Source organism: Drosophila navojoa, chromosome 4 (genome assembly GCF_054131105.1).
Source record: "Drosophila navojoa isolate 15081-1374.11 chromosome 4, UAZ_NAV_1.0, whole genome shotgun sequence".
Taxonomy (NCBI): Eukaryota; Metazoa; Arthropoda; class Insecta; order Diptera; family Drosophilidae; genus Drosophila; species Drosophila navojoa.
In genome coordinates this window covers 25,504,201-25,519,808 of record NC_142892.1, presented here as the reverse complement: position 1 = coordinate 25,519,808, position 15,608 = coordinate 25,504,201, and the positions used below count along the sequence as shown (strand labels likewise).

Here is a 15,608-nt window from a genome sequence, read left to right as displayed (position 1 = left end):
TACATTTTCGTTTTCAAAATAATATTTATCATGTGAGTTCTCTGTTAAGATGTTCTCTTCGGGATCTGGATACGGAAGTATCTCAAAGATTGGGGTTTTGATAATTTCTCTTGGGATATGTGATATTATTGAAATTTCATTTGTATCTGTTTTAAGCCAAGTAGAAGTTTTAGTGTTCAATAATTTTTCCGAATCTACATGTTTTAAATAATTGTGTTTGAGTAATTTTGGATTGAATATACCTAATCTGGTGAGTTGCATTCCCATTTCTATATCTTCGATATATTCTGTGAAATGTTCGAGATTAAAAATTAATAGTTCTAATTTGATAGATTTTTCTTTTTCGGAGACGATTGAATTTACTGCTTCTAATCCTTTATTAATAGCGTCTATTATGTAATTAAGTTCATTTGCTTGAATGCTGTTTTCTGCTTAGTTTTTTATTTTATCTTCTAATTCTTCTTTGTCATCGTTATCTAGGGTTCCGAAAAGGTATTTGTAAACTGTTCCCATTGCATTTACTAGACCTCGCTTACTACGTCTTACGATTTGAATTCCATTTATTTCTCTACTTAGTTTTTCTGCTAAATATTGGATATGAACGACATCATTGAATTCTTGAGCCTGTTTTAATAGATTGTTATATGTTATGTCGATTTCCGTTAAATTTACTCTAAGATAATGGTACTCGAAGTTAGTGGGTAAGTCCATTGTGCCTGTTTTGAATATTAGGTAACCATTGGGTGCTTTTACAGGGTTCATCTCGATGCTTTGGCTGAATGTTGAGTTGATATTAGACATTATAATGATGAGTATGAGAGTCGTCTTTATTAGTTGATCTGTAATTAGTTATCGTATTTACTTTTGTTAATTTTCTTTTTCTTTTTATATTTGGATTTATGGTGAGTGACTTTACGTCCTCTTTTTATTTCTTCATAGTGTTTTTCATCAAGTTGTTTTATTATACCTGTCTTTTTAAAGGGATTTGTTGTTTTTGATTTAACTAACGGTGCTTGTCTATATTTAGTGTTTATTTCGTACTCGTGTCTGTTTTTATTAAAATCTGTTATCTGGCTGATTTTATTTAACTGGGTATTATATTCGGGTGTTCCTGCATATATGAAAATGTCTGCCGGCGTTCTATTCGTTGTTTTATGTTTAGTTTTATGGTTGTATGTATAAAGTATTTTTTCGAATTTATTTAATTTATCTTCAATATTATTTTCGTTGTTAATGATTCTAAGTTTCTCATTTACTGTTCTATGAAATCTTTCCACGTCTGCAATTCCATTTTTACTTGTTGTTATATCAATTTTAACATTCTCTTCTTTTAACCAGTTCTGTAATGCTGCGCATATGAATGCTGAATCTTTATCTGCTTTGATTTCTATTGGCTTGCCCAGATCGTTAAATATTCTCATTATAGCTCGCTTTGCTTCCAACCAATCTCTAGATTTTACTTCAATTAATGTTGCAAATTTTGAATATATGTCAATGCATGAAAGGAATTGTAAATTGTCGATCATATAAAAGTCCATTATGTATTTTTCTCTAATGTTATATATTTCTGGAGTGATTTCAAATGTTAATTTAGTATTTCTATTTTCGGTTTTGGCTAAGTTACAAGTTACACATTCATTTATTATGTTTTGTATTAAGTGTTGATAGTCGGGGAAATAGAATTTTTCTCTGAACCAATTAATTGTTTTCTCTATTCCTGGGTGTAGAAGTTCTTTATGTTTTTTTTAATTATTTTTTTAAATTCTGCGTAAGTTAATAAGTTTGATAATATGATATTACTTTTCATAGTTTTAGTGATATTATTGGGATGTATTAATTCAAAGTATGCTTGTTGGAAAATGGGGAAATCTTGTTCGTTATGAAAGTAAATTACGTTATTTCTGCTACAAAGATATTGTTTCATTATATCTTTGGCATATGCGTTTGACATTTCTTTGTAAGTGATTTTAATGTTTGTTTTGTGAAAATATTTTGTTATATCTACTTTCTCTTCTATTCCTTTTATAAATTCTAATTGTCTATTATAATAGTTTAATGGTCTTTCTGTTATATGTAGATATGTAGTTCTCATTATCTTCATGTGCACTGTGTATTGTTGCTTCGGTATTACTATTTGTTTCTCCTAAAAAGTTCTCATTTAATTTTACTCTTGAAAGTGCATCGGCTATGTGATTTTCTTTGCCAGGTAAATATTTTATTTTATAATCAAATTCGTTTAATTTTATTTTCCATCTTTGGAGTTTCATGTTAGGTTCTTTTATATTATTTAACCATACTAAAGGTTTATGATCGCTTAGGATTTCAAATCTTCTACCGAAAAGGTATGATCGGAAATATTTTGTTGCCCAGACGATAGCTAGTAATTCTTTTTCAATTGTGGAGTAATTAACTTCGTGTTCTTTAAGTGTTCTACTTGCGTAGCAAATTGGCTTATGTTCTTGTGATAGAACTGCTCCTATGGCTATGTTACTTGCGTCTGTTGTGAGGGAGAACTGTTTATCAAAATTCGGGTAGATCAGTATAGGATCTGATGTGATTAAGAGCATAAGTTTTTCGAAAGCTGAGATGTAATTTTGATCGTTAATATTAATTGTTGCACCCTTTTTAAGGTTGAGTGTCATTGGTTTGACAATTTCGGCAAAGTTTGGTATGAACTTTCTGTAAAATCCACACAAACTCAAGAATGATTTTATTTCCTTTTGCGATTTTGGAATTGGAAACTGAATTATGGCTTTTACTTTATTAGGGTTAGGTTTAATACCTTTTCTTGTTATTATATGTCCGAGAAACTCTGTTTCTTTTTTCATGAACCTGCACTTGTCGAGCTGCAGCTTTAGATTTGCTTCTCTTAACTTAGTGAATACTTTTTTGAGTGACATCATATGCTCATCCAATGAAGTGGAATAAACTATGATGTCATCAAGGTATACTAGGCAATCTTTGTATATCAAATCTTCAAGGTGCTGGTGCGTTTTTCAAACCGAATGGCATACGTGTGTATTCGTAATGACCATGTTTTGTTGAAAAAGCTGTTTTTGGTATTGATTCGGGATCCATCTGGATTTGATGAAATCCTTTTGCTAAATCAATTGTTGTGAAATACTGACATTTTCCTAATTTGTCAAGTTTTTCATCCATGAGTGGGATGTGAAATTTATCGTCGATGGTGATCTCATTTAGATCCCTGTAGTCAATGACTAAACGATATTTTTGTTTATTGGAAGCGTCCGGTTTCTTCGGCACGATCCAGATTGGAGAACAATAAGGTGATTTCGATTTTCGAATAATACCTTGTTCTATCATTTCTTGGATTTGTTTATTGAGGGTATTATAAGGTTTTTTATAAATAACGCCTTCATGTTTTGTATGGATCGAGTGTTTTATCGTACTAGTAAAGGTCAAATTTTCACCTTCACGGTACTGGATATCACTGAACTCAAATAACACCTTTTTTAATTTTTCGGTTTCTTCTGGGTTGAAGTGATCTAATCGATATTCATTTTTTTCGCTTATTTCATTATTAATTGCAAAATTGAAAATCAAAAAAATCAAATCATTAGTTATTATTGGGTCAAATTGTTTTTGTTCGATTCCTTTTTCGTGATCTGTTTCATCTTCGTATTTAAAATAAAAGGTATAACTTCCTAAAGTTATGCAATCTTCGATATAATTAATTTGGGCTTTACAAGCTTGTAAATATTTTCTTCCGATTAGCATATCGTAATTGTTTGAAAAGTTGTGAATGTAAAATCTTTGGTGATTTGGACAAAGCTTGCTAGGTGCAAATAAAACAGTTTCTTTTAATTCAATACTACCATTGATAGTATGGACTTGTAAATTCTCTGAGTGAGTTTTGAAATTAAAGAAATTTTGTGATAGAATGTTTATTGATGACCCAGTGTCAAAAATACAGCTTGATTAGTTTGGGAAGTATTTGGTGATGAACCTATAGATTGGGGAAAATATTTTCCACTTTTTCCACTTTGTTGGCTTTGATTTGATTTCTTTATTTCTGTATTATTTTCGTATAGACCCTCTCTTTGAGCTACTTGCTTAAGATTTGTGACAATTGTTATGTCGAATCTATCTAGTGTCATGAAAAGCCTATCTGGTAACTTTCTAGTTATTACTTCTTTGATGGTATTTTTATTGCGTTTGTGTATAAAAGTGTACTGGCTACATTATTTTCTAGACTTTGTTTGTTATTATGTATGACTTATTCTCTAATTCTTCGATGAACTTACGAAGATTTCCGTTGTAGTTGGTGTTGTATAATCGCCTCAGCAACTCCTCGCACGGTGTCTGCGTCTTTAGTTCGTTGATTAAAGCTGTCTTCAGGTCCGGCCAGTTGTTTGATTCTGAAAGCTGGGAAATCCTTTGCGCATCTCCTGATAATTGCATTTCGATAGCACTGAAAAGGATGTTATGTTGTCGGGCATCTCTGGTTGGGTATAAGTTGAGTATGTAGTCGACCCTCCTGATGAACGAACTCAAATTTTTAGTTGATCCATCGTAGGATGGCAGCTGTCGTAACGATGACAGTGCTTGTTTTAAATGGGTTTCAGACAATTCCAAAGTCATGGTTAGTCTGGCTGGGCTGATGATAGGTGCAATTTTGGCGGTTTAAAGGTTAATTACGAATGTCTTTTTACACGCACTTTACACTGCTTGCAGATTTTTTTCAATGCTTACGGCTTACAGGGATCGATTTAATGATGTGTAAGGCCCAGACGTAAGGATTGGTATGTAACGATTTGCGTTCGCTACCCAAGATTTCCAATAGTCCAAAGGATCTATTATGTAACGGAATTCTTGTATGACCACGGTCACGTAGATACTTGTAGGCGGATCAGAATTGAATTAAATGGTCACAAATTCACTAGTTCTCTGTTCTTTCGGAACAAGGATAGAATAATTAGAGTTCACTTTTTCACTGATCCTACCGGCTGCGCCAATAATGAGTTTGACAACTATTTTTTTACAAAAAATAATATAACTTTATTTTTATTCTAACAGTTGGAGTTTATCTTATTAAAAGTATTACAGCAATGTTAGAGCCGTGGCTTATAACTCGATTAGAACTAAAATTACAATTGTTTGTTGGCTTATTATATGTGGGGCGTTGGAGAGCTTTTGAGCTTTTAGTGGTGAGCTTTTGATCGGACGATATGTATAAGTGAATCTGATTGGTTATATACTGAATAGGCGATCTCACGCTTTTCGGCAGCTAAGGATAAAATTGCTGATCAGGCGTTCTCACGCTTGGGGCTAGTGGCTGTTGGTTACACGTGCAGTGCTTATGCAGGTGTTATGCTACTTGCGGATATAGGGTGAATGAGCCCGTTTATGTGAAATATGAGTTTAGGAGAAAGGGGGCAAGTGTTTGTTGCTAAGTGAAGCGCTTGTCGCTTATTTATTACGTTATGTGAGGAGGCCGATATATTACTATATATATAAGTTAACACCAGCTAGTGCGTAGCACTGCTTCTTATCCCCTGCCCCTGCCCTCAACGTCTCAAATCTCAGACCACTCAGACCACACGCTTTCATTACCCACTTGACTTCGCCCCACGCCTCGATCACCCACTTGACAACATATTATGCTAACAGCTAACCAACTGCGCCACTTCGACCCAGCTATTGCAACACAGTTGCAGTTACGCTGACACTTAAAATACCAAGTCGATACCGGAAACCAATGCGCAGTTTCAGCGGCATCTATTGGAAACCACTTACGCCCGCGCCACTGTTGCCAAGAGGTCAGCGACGGCCAGCTAAGAACCGCTGATGCGACATCCGCTCTAACGCTGACGCCGTTGTTGCTAAGCTATGCGGATGTGACTACAGCCGAAATAGGGCGCTGACGTTGCGGCCGCCGCTGCTCCGCTGCTGCTGCTCTGCCACTGCGACGAGCTCGCGACGGCCCAGAGAAGAACTGAGGAGTTAACCATTGGACAACTGGAAGATCAGTTCCAGACGACTCGCGAAATCAATCAGATCGAACTAACAAACAACTAATAACTCTTTGAATATTAAAACTTATAACGTTCATTTAAAGTCCTTTGAGTGTTTATTCTTTCTATCATGTTCATCCCAACCAGCATCATTTAGTAAGTATTTACCAAGATGTGGATGTCGCCCGTATAATACGGCGATGACACATCCAACGAACTGCGACTGTCGATCCTTAGGACGACAAGAGCAAAACAGAAACAAGGCAAAAACAAGAACAAGCAATGAAATGTGATAGTGTCATTCGTTTTTTTCTCCCCTCTTTTTCGCTGTCTTCTTTCTTCGCTGACACCAGCGCAATTAAATAATAATAATAAAAAAAAGAAAAACGAATAGAGCTACATAAAAACAGGTGTAATATGACGCAATAATGTGAGAATTTTTTTCCCACTAGCATAAAGTAAAATAAACGCTAAAATTAAGTAAGAGAATTTGTGAGTGCCGTCCCCATAAAAAATGAAAGAGGCTGCGATAAATGTGTGCACATTCTCTACACTAGGAGATGTGTGGGTTCGATTCCCTTCGCGGCCTAATATGAAGAAATAAAAAAATCGAAAAGCCGACGGCAAATATTTAGTGGACAGTGCACTTGTAATGTGTGATGTCGGGGCTCCCCGCTAAAAAATAACGGTGGGCATTGCACTTTCAATGCCGGGGTTCGACTCCCCGCCACTCGACCATCGAGCTAACAAAAACAACATATTTGCGATCGGTAGTGGTCTCAGTTTTAGGTTAAGAGATAACCACTGTGGCAGCTTCGAACTGCAAGTGGCATTTGTAGCTTTAAGAGATAACCACTGTGGCAGCTTTGAACTGCAAGTGGCATTTGTAGCCTTAAGAGATAACCACTGTGGCAGCTTCAAACTGCAAGTGGCACCTTGATGAAAACCAAATAAAAAAACATAACAAAACCAATAGTGCTGTGAGTGCAACCGTGTTTCGTGTGAATAAAGGTGTGTGGTGATGTGCTGTGGGCCGTTGGAAAGGCCTTGCAATAATAATAATAATAATAAAATAAAAAAAAAACAGGCATTGCGTTTGGCTGCCCAACGGTTCGTGGAGTCGTCCTTACCCCAGTAGGCTCTAACAGGCTAAAAAGGATAATAAGGGCCTCCCGTTGAGCACAAACTCGCCCCACTTTGCAACTCACACTTGTTTGCAGTCTTCATATGACACAAATAAATGCAAGAAAAATCGAAAAATATCGAAAATAGCAATAAATAAAATAAAAAAAAACAAAGAAATAAACAGATAAAAAAAGAAAAAAACAAAAACACAAATAAACAGATAAAAAAAAAATACAAACACGATAACACAAATAAACAGATAAAAAACAAGTAAGAACGTTGCAGTCGGGCGCTACCGACTGCGGAATACTCATTCACAGTCCGTATACATGATGCTATGTTTACAAAGAGGCATTTATTCTTATTTCAAATTTAATTTGGCTTTAAAGAAATTGTAGCTTTTGGTAATTTTTATCGAGTAATCGATAATTATTATATTGATCGTGCACTTTTTGAGTAATTTTCGTTAATAGCTTTCGGTCACACCTATTGCAGATTCTTTAGCGTTTGCTTACATTACAAAAGCGCGCTCTTTAGCACTCTAAGAATTGCGATGATTTCTGGATTTTCTAGCTGTTGTTGTAGTTTTGTCAGATGACGCTCTGTTTTTACCTTATTGTATTTTAGCTACCACTTTGTAAAGCAAATCGATAGCGTGGGCGCTGAAGGCGTCGCAAGTTATGTTGCAGTGGCGGAGGTTCAAGTCCCCATCAAGATTAAGTTGTTATTTTTCATACATAATTCGTTTTTTATAAAATGGATATTTTATTCTTTTTTCTAATTGAACAATTTTATAAGTTTAAATTTGTTTCTTCTTAAAAAGCCCTCATATATGTATGTACGCATATATGCATGTATATGTATGTACATAAGTCTGCACGCATATGTAGCATCAAGCATTCCAGCCTTTCTTATGCACGCGCTCATTTGTATGTGTGTATGTATGTACACATAAATGCATACTCTAGCGTTGAAATGAGACTGATTTATTTTTGCTTTGTTCTTGAATTTACCATCCGCTACTCTCATAACAAGAATCTTATTTTTGGATTTCATTTTAATTACTATTGTTGACGGTAGGCGGTAGCGCTGTCGGCAAAGGCGCCGGCTAAATTTGTTTTTGTTATTTTGACAAACATGCCTTGGGTGCGAGTTCAAATCCCGCGGAAAACTCTTTTTGTAAATTGCAAATTTTGTTATTTTAGCTTCTTTTATATTTTTTAAATATTTAAATTTTATTTTTAAATTTTATAAAAATGTTTCCTTCCGTGTTATCAATGCCTATTAGGCCTATTTGTATATACATGTACATACATAGATAGCTCAAGCATATAAATGTCGCAATTCGATACTACAAATGCCGATTGCCACGCCCCTAGGGGCCGTAGACACCTCATTTTTGGCCAGTTCTTAGAAAGAGCTAACGGTAACGTAAATGCGAAATTTGAATGCTTACGCTCAAAAAATGTGAAAATTACAGGGTATTTTTCGATATGCCACGCCCCCAAAGAGGCGTGACAATTATTTTTGGGGCATCGATAGAGGATGTTACCAGTAACTCAACTATCCAAATTTGAAGCTTCTAGCTCTTAAACTGTAGGAGATATAAAGTTTTGCGGTTTGCCACGCCCCCTTTGGGCGGACATATATCCACTATAGCTTGTTGGACTTGGGAGGTCAACTCGCGTATATATACCAAATTTCAAGTCTCTAGCATCAATAGTGCCTAAAATATAGCCAAATTTGAAAAATCACTATATCTTCAGGTCCGATTTGCCACGCCCCTATCAGGCGTAGACATAAAATTTTTTCACCAATCATTATAGAATTATAGCATTAGCTCACGTGCGAAATTTCAACGTTGTAGCTTTAGAACTAGAGGAGATACAGTTTTATCTGATTTGCCACGCCCCCAATGGGCGTAGATATATCCACCATAGCTTTTTGGACTTGGGGGGTCAACGCGGATCTACATACCAAATTTCAATTTTCTAGCTCTTCAACTAACATGATTTCTGGTATATCGGAAAATGCATTTTCCGATTTGCCACGCCCCTAGTGGGCGGATCGGGAAAATTTTAACACTTTATAAATCGGAGTTATACACGAGTATGTGTTCAAAATTTCAAGTCTCTAGCTTCAATAGCGGCGAAATGAACTGCGTTCATACGGACAGACGGACGGACGGACAGACGGACAGACGGACGGACAGCCAGACGGACATTGCACAAAACCAATATACTAATTCACTTCGTGAATGAGTATAAAAAACACAAACACAAAAACAAAAATATAAAGAAATAAACAGATAAAAAAACACAAATTTTGTTTTCACTTGCTACTCAAATGCAACTTTATCTTGATATTTTACTAATTCTACTTTGTATCTTCGCAGATCAGAGCATCAACAAAAACAGCACATTCACAACCATACACACACATTTAAGAATAATAAGATCACGTTGACACCGGGTAAGTGACACATTGTCCCCACTTAGCTATACAAAAAATATAAAAAAAATCAAAAGAAAAATAATAAAAATTTACCATTATCATATCATTATATTACTGTCGCTTATATTATTGTACCTCTTGTTGTTCTGATCGTCACCCAAATAAGGAAAGATTATAATGTCCGTGTCCAAGAAAGAATTGTCCGAAATTAGGGAGTCTCTAGGTAGATTCGAGGCAACCGTATCGTTACTGACAAATCAGAATGCCGCGCAGAGGGAGGAATTGAAAGAGGCTTTGGCCAAAATCAACACCTTGGAAGGCGATCTTGCCAGGGAACGTGAATCCCGCAACCCCACGGTTGAGGAGGAGCGACCCTTGGTTCGTCCTCGCAATGTTTTTGACTTGGCAGAATGCAATAAGATTCCGGAATGCGTGAAGGACTTGCAACCTTTCGAAGGGGGTATGTCGGAATTCGAGTCTTGGGCCAATAGGATCGATAGTATCCTCGCGGACTATGAGTTAATCAGGAACAATATGCTATAATAACGTACATTAGGCAGAAGGTAAGAGGCCCTGCCGATAAGGCTCTCACTTCTTATGGGGTACCAGAAGATGACTGGCCAGAAGCGAAGCGTGTGTTAGCCTTGCATTACGCAGCAAACGCGATTTAAATACACTGGAGTTTCAACTGAGTAAGATGTTCCAGGGCACAATGAGCGTGGAGGTTTTCTTCAACAAGGTGAACAGTCACTTCTCTCTGATAATGGGCAAACTAAGAAATGGCCCGTACTCGGCCGAAGTTTCATCCGCTTTGACGGATATCTACTAAGGGAAAGCCTTAGATGCCTTCATAGGTGGGTTGAATGGTGACCTGCCTAGATTCCTGATGGTCCACAAACCGAAAGATCTGCCTGAGGGCTATTCATTGTGCAACGAGTTGCAAAATGTGTGCATGAGGGCTGGCCCTACATTTGTATCGAGGAATGTTTTCCCGAGGAATCCGAGACCAGTGGGTCCGGCACCGAATCATTCGACATTTCGTCATCCCCGACCCTTTTTGAATTCGGGCAATGCTGGTTACGTAGCGCAACAACAGGGCTACCCGAACAATGGTACCCCTACCCGACCACCATTCACTCCGAGATACGGAGTACAGCCAGCGAGACCTCCACTGAAACTGGAATCTAACCAGTCGGGGCACTCTCAGAGGTCGAACGTGCCCGCGTCAGGTAGCTTCAAAAGAGCCCCCAGCGGTAACGCCAATCCGTTTAAGAAGTCTCAACGACTTTACTTGTTGGAAGCTCCTACTGATGTCCCGTGTTCATCCAATGATGAAGACACAGAAGCAGCTAATCGTGCGACAACTTACGAGGTGTCTGATCAAGTAGTTGAAGCTGGTCTGTCCGGACACTCACCACAAGAAAGTGAGTCGGAACAGACTGGTGAGCAGTTGACACGATTAAAAGAGGGACAGGTAAATTTTATGACGAATGCCTCTCTAGCGTACCATATATAGAGTATGGTACGTATGATGGGGCTAAGCTACAGTTTCTGATAGACACTGGAGCCAACAAGAACTTTATTTGCCCCAGAGTAGCCACCGGGTGAACCGATCTTGCAAGACCATTTCTGGTACATTCCGCAGGTGATAGTATCCCCATTAGACAACAGCTAACAGAGTTACAGTAAAGACGCGAACGGGAAGATTTTTCCATAAGTCCCACGTGAAAAGGTGAGGACGCCTATATTACCATATTCTTCTCTTTTTTTTTTTTTGCCAAGCGGAGGACGTTGTGTCCTTATCACCATCCACATGTTTGCATTTCTTTTAATAAAACAAAATTGTTTTTTTTTTCAATTTCATTTAGACCTAAGAAAAATTTGTTAACATTAAATGAAAAAATTGTATTACTAACCCACTAATTAGCATTAGCACATTAGCACTCCATTACTATCATTACTATTCTTAATATCGACGCGAGCCATTCACATCTTTAAATACGACGGCCCATTGGTAACTTTAAAGCAAGGCAGCGGGTGGAGAATCGATGGATATTTCAACTTGATCCACATGGTGGACCTGGAAGAAATCAAAACGGCCATTGAAACAACGAGGAATGAAGCGCGGGAACTGAACGCGGGGTAGATTCCTGTCCTGGCGTTCCATCATCTAGAGCGTTGCGCCTCGATGGTCTCGAATATAAATATATATATATATAGGGTTCGTTGGATGTGTCATCGCCGTATTATACGGGCGACATCCACATCTTGGTAAATATATATATATATATATATATATATATATATATATAAGCATTTTTATTTTGTATTGCTACTTTAGTCTTATTCTGAAGACAACCCAAAGAAGTTTATTAAAATAAATTAAGCTCATTGAATATCCAACTTGGAGATATTGTTATTATTTAACTCTGATTAACCGATTCCGGAGGATCTAGCTACATCCCTGTCATCAAACCAGCACTCTAAGCTGGTAACTGGCGCAGCCGATCTACAAGAGCCCACCACGATGGAAAGCATCATATTAGTTGTTACAATGTAAGTTATATATATGTAATTGAAAAGAAAAGAAAATAAACAAGTAAGAAGACTCTAGTCGAGACTGCTCGACTAGGAGATACCCTGAACCCTCCAAGCTGATATTCTTATCATTCTGCACTTATTTTATGCACGCACACATACATACACATGCATCCACCCTCACGCGCCCGCGCTTTGCTAACTACGCAGTAAGCAGCGACTGCGCTTGGGCTGCGCTGCAGTGTGGGCAATAGTATGAGAATTTATTTGATAAATAACTTTTTTGTAGACATGCAATCTTGATGAAATTTTCAGAGCGTAATCATATGGTCAAAATGTGTGTACATTCTAAAGCACAAGTCTCTAGTACTTGAAATACGTTTTTTGCAAATTGGGGGCGAAGGGGGCGTGGTATCCAAAATCTGTTGATTACAAAATGTTTGTATTCATTTTATGTATATACACAGTAAATCTGAAGTCTCCACGTCTAATAGTACTCCAATGAGGCTCAAAAAACAAAATCAATTTTTCGATTATTCTCGATAAAAAAGTTATCGGATGAGTTATCGAAAAAAGAAAGCAAACTCGTACTGCGTATGGTATACACGAGTATGCACAAAAAATTTCAGCTCTCTAGCTCTTATATCTTCTGAGATCTCGGCGTTCATACGGACAGACGGACGGACGGACGGACGGACGGACGGACGGACGGACAGACGGACAGGGCTATATCGACTCAGCTCATCGTGCTGATCAAGAATATATATACTTTGTGGGGTCTGCGATGATTCCTTCTGCCTGTTACATACTTTTACACAAAAACATTATACCCTGATTTCCCATTTTCAATGGGTTCAGGGTATAAAAATACGTAAAGAAATAAAATGTTTAAAACGAAGAAAATAAAAAAAAGAGGAAGAAAAGAGAAGTAATATGAGTGAATAATGCAAAAGCTCTATATACATATATGTATGTATATATACATACATAAAATACCTACATAAAAGCAACACATATATGTACATATACATAAATAAGACGCGGCTCGATACAACGAACATAAAGAACGTGTTGTGATGCTCGAACAAAGTTGTGCACTTCAAACTTGTCGGTCGAACCAATTTTGGATGACATACGACTCGTCGCACAGACATGTTCAAGCCGCACATAACTATAAATACAAAAGCAAAAACAAATCCAGAGCTTTCGGTTCACGTTGGCTGTTGTGTGACGCCGTACTCTCAGGTACTGCTGGCAATTTAGCTATTTTCCCACTAGATCTAGTTGGTTGCAACAGGGAAATGCGGGCTAAATTGTGAACTAGCGGCTAGTGGCTATTTTTCAAGAAAAACTTGCCTTACTTTATGTCTTTGAAACATTTGGTAACTAGTGAATTTTTATACTCAATGATGCCACATTTTCATACGAATAGTATTTTTTCGTTTAAATGGCAAAACACATCGATAAGTCACATGAGCATTCAATCTTATCGATGCTGTGAAGTCTACCGAAGCGTCTTTTATGCCATCGCTAAGAGGGAATTTCCCAATTTTTAAATCGCGAGCGACAAGTTGTTAATAATGCCAAACATTTATAAGCAAAAACCGCGTATGATATGGATGCAAGATCCTGCATTTAAAGATTGGTTGACTTTAGATGCAGCTGATGAGGGCAAATGTTATTGCAAATACTGCAAATCCATCATTAATGCTAAGCTTTCAGACTTGCACGCACATGCCAAGACTGCTAAACACAAGTCAACTTCAGCGGCTTTCGCACAGCATAAAAACTACCATTTGTTTCTTCAATCTCATCTAAAACTTGCGATCGAGAAGCGGGACTGTGTTTGTATATTACAACAATCAAACCTGTGGACCATTTAGGATTGCTGTGCAAAGAAAAGTTTCAGGATGCCAATCTTTTAAAGCTCCATAGGACAAAATGCACAAGCATAATCAAAAACGTTTTAGCTCCTCACTTCATAGAACTACTGAGGGAAGACATCGGTGATGATGACGATGTCATCTAAATACGCAAAACCGTGCGGCTCCATGTCCGGTCCTATTACTGTGTCCAACGCTCTATGCGGACTTCGCGAAGGCTCGATAGCTCCAGCTCGAATCAACTCGTCTACCTGTTCGTCGATCACTTTCCGCATAGCCGGATTCTTGGGATAATATCTTTGCTTAAGAGGCTTATCATCCCGCATTCTTATGCTATGCTCGGCGATATTTGATTATTCTCGATAAAAAAGTTATCGGATGAGTTATCGAAAAAAGAAAGCAAACTCGTACTGCGTATGGTATACACGAGTATGCACAAAAAATTTCAGCTCTCTAGCTCTTATATCTTCTGAGATCTCGGCGTTCATTTGTTTCTTCAATCTCATCTAAAACTTGCGATCGAGAAGCGGGACTGTGTTTGTATATTACAACAATCAAACCTGTGGACCATTTAGGATTGCTGTGCAAAGAAAAGTTTCAGGATGCCAATCTTTTAAAGCTCCATAGGACAAAATGCACAAGCATAATCAAAAACGTTTTAGCTCCTCACTTCATAGAACTACTGAGGGAAGACATCGGTGATGATGACGATGTCATCTAAATACGCAAAACCGTGCGGCTCCATGTCCGGTCCTATTACTGTGTCCAACGCTCTATGCGGACTTCGCGAAGGCTCGATAGCTCCAGCTCGAATCAACTCGTCTACCTGTTCGTCGATCACTTTCCGCATAGCCGGATTCTTGGGATAATATCTTTGCTTAAGAGGCTTATCATCCCGCATTCTTATGCTATGCTCGGCGATATTTGACACTCCGTCCAGTCCTTCGAAAAGCGCCAGCTCTGCTACCAGGAACTCCTTCAGCTCGTCCTCCAGGTCCTCCGGTCACCCTGTGTCATCGGGGGAAGACCCTGTATTCTCCTCATCCTCTTCTTGGCCTATTGGACTCCGCAGTGACTGGCTACTCCGAATTTCGCCGACGTCCTCCGCTTCCAATCCCACCATCCTCGCTAGCTGAGGACACTTCCCAAATTCTTCCTTCGGCGTCTTGTGACCTCTCTTGATCGACTGGGCAGGTGGCCCGCCACTCTTCGACGTGCCCTGCTCATCGACCGGCAGTTCTCTGCCCGTTGTCGCCGCGCCCACCTTCTGCTTCGGGGACCAACACGGTGCCTCGGGGCCTCTCTTCTGTTCCTGTTCGCGACTCCTTGATCGAGCAAGCGGTTGTTGCCTTCCAGACCGGTCGCTCTCTTTCGATATATTTGGCCCGCTTCTCAGGGACGCCTCTTCGTTCGGCTCCTCCTTCATCCTCATGGTAAGCACTACGTTGCCACAATACAACGTGGTGTCTATAGCGCACAAGAAGTCCATTCCCAGGATAAGGTGGTCCAGCATCGCCGGTATGACGAGCAGGGTCAGCAGCCTTTCCGCAGCCTTTCCTGCGAGACTCACCTCCACATATATCCTCTTTGTTATCTCCAGCGTGGATCCATCGGCCAATCTAATCCGTGACTA

The 15,608-nt window shown here is 38.5% G+C and overlaps 2 long non-coding RNA genes across 2 annotated transcripts in view; both read right to left on the bottom strand.

The window, feature by feature from the left end:
• Nucleotides 1-15,608, bottom strand: part of LOC149091553 (uncharacterized) — a 193,199-nt gene that overhangs the window by 64,902 nt on the left and 112,689 nt on the right. The window lies entirely within an intron of this gene.
• The window catches only part of LOC149091554 (uncharacterized), a 105,556-nt gene continuing 90,281 nt past the window's right edge, over nucleotides 334-15,608 (bottom strand). The window contains exon 2 of the long non-coding RNA XR_016196870.1: nucleotides 334-881. This is a non-coding gene — a long non-coding RNA (uncharacterized LOC149091554). The remainder of the gene's footprint in view (nucleotides 882-15,608) is intronic.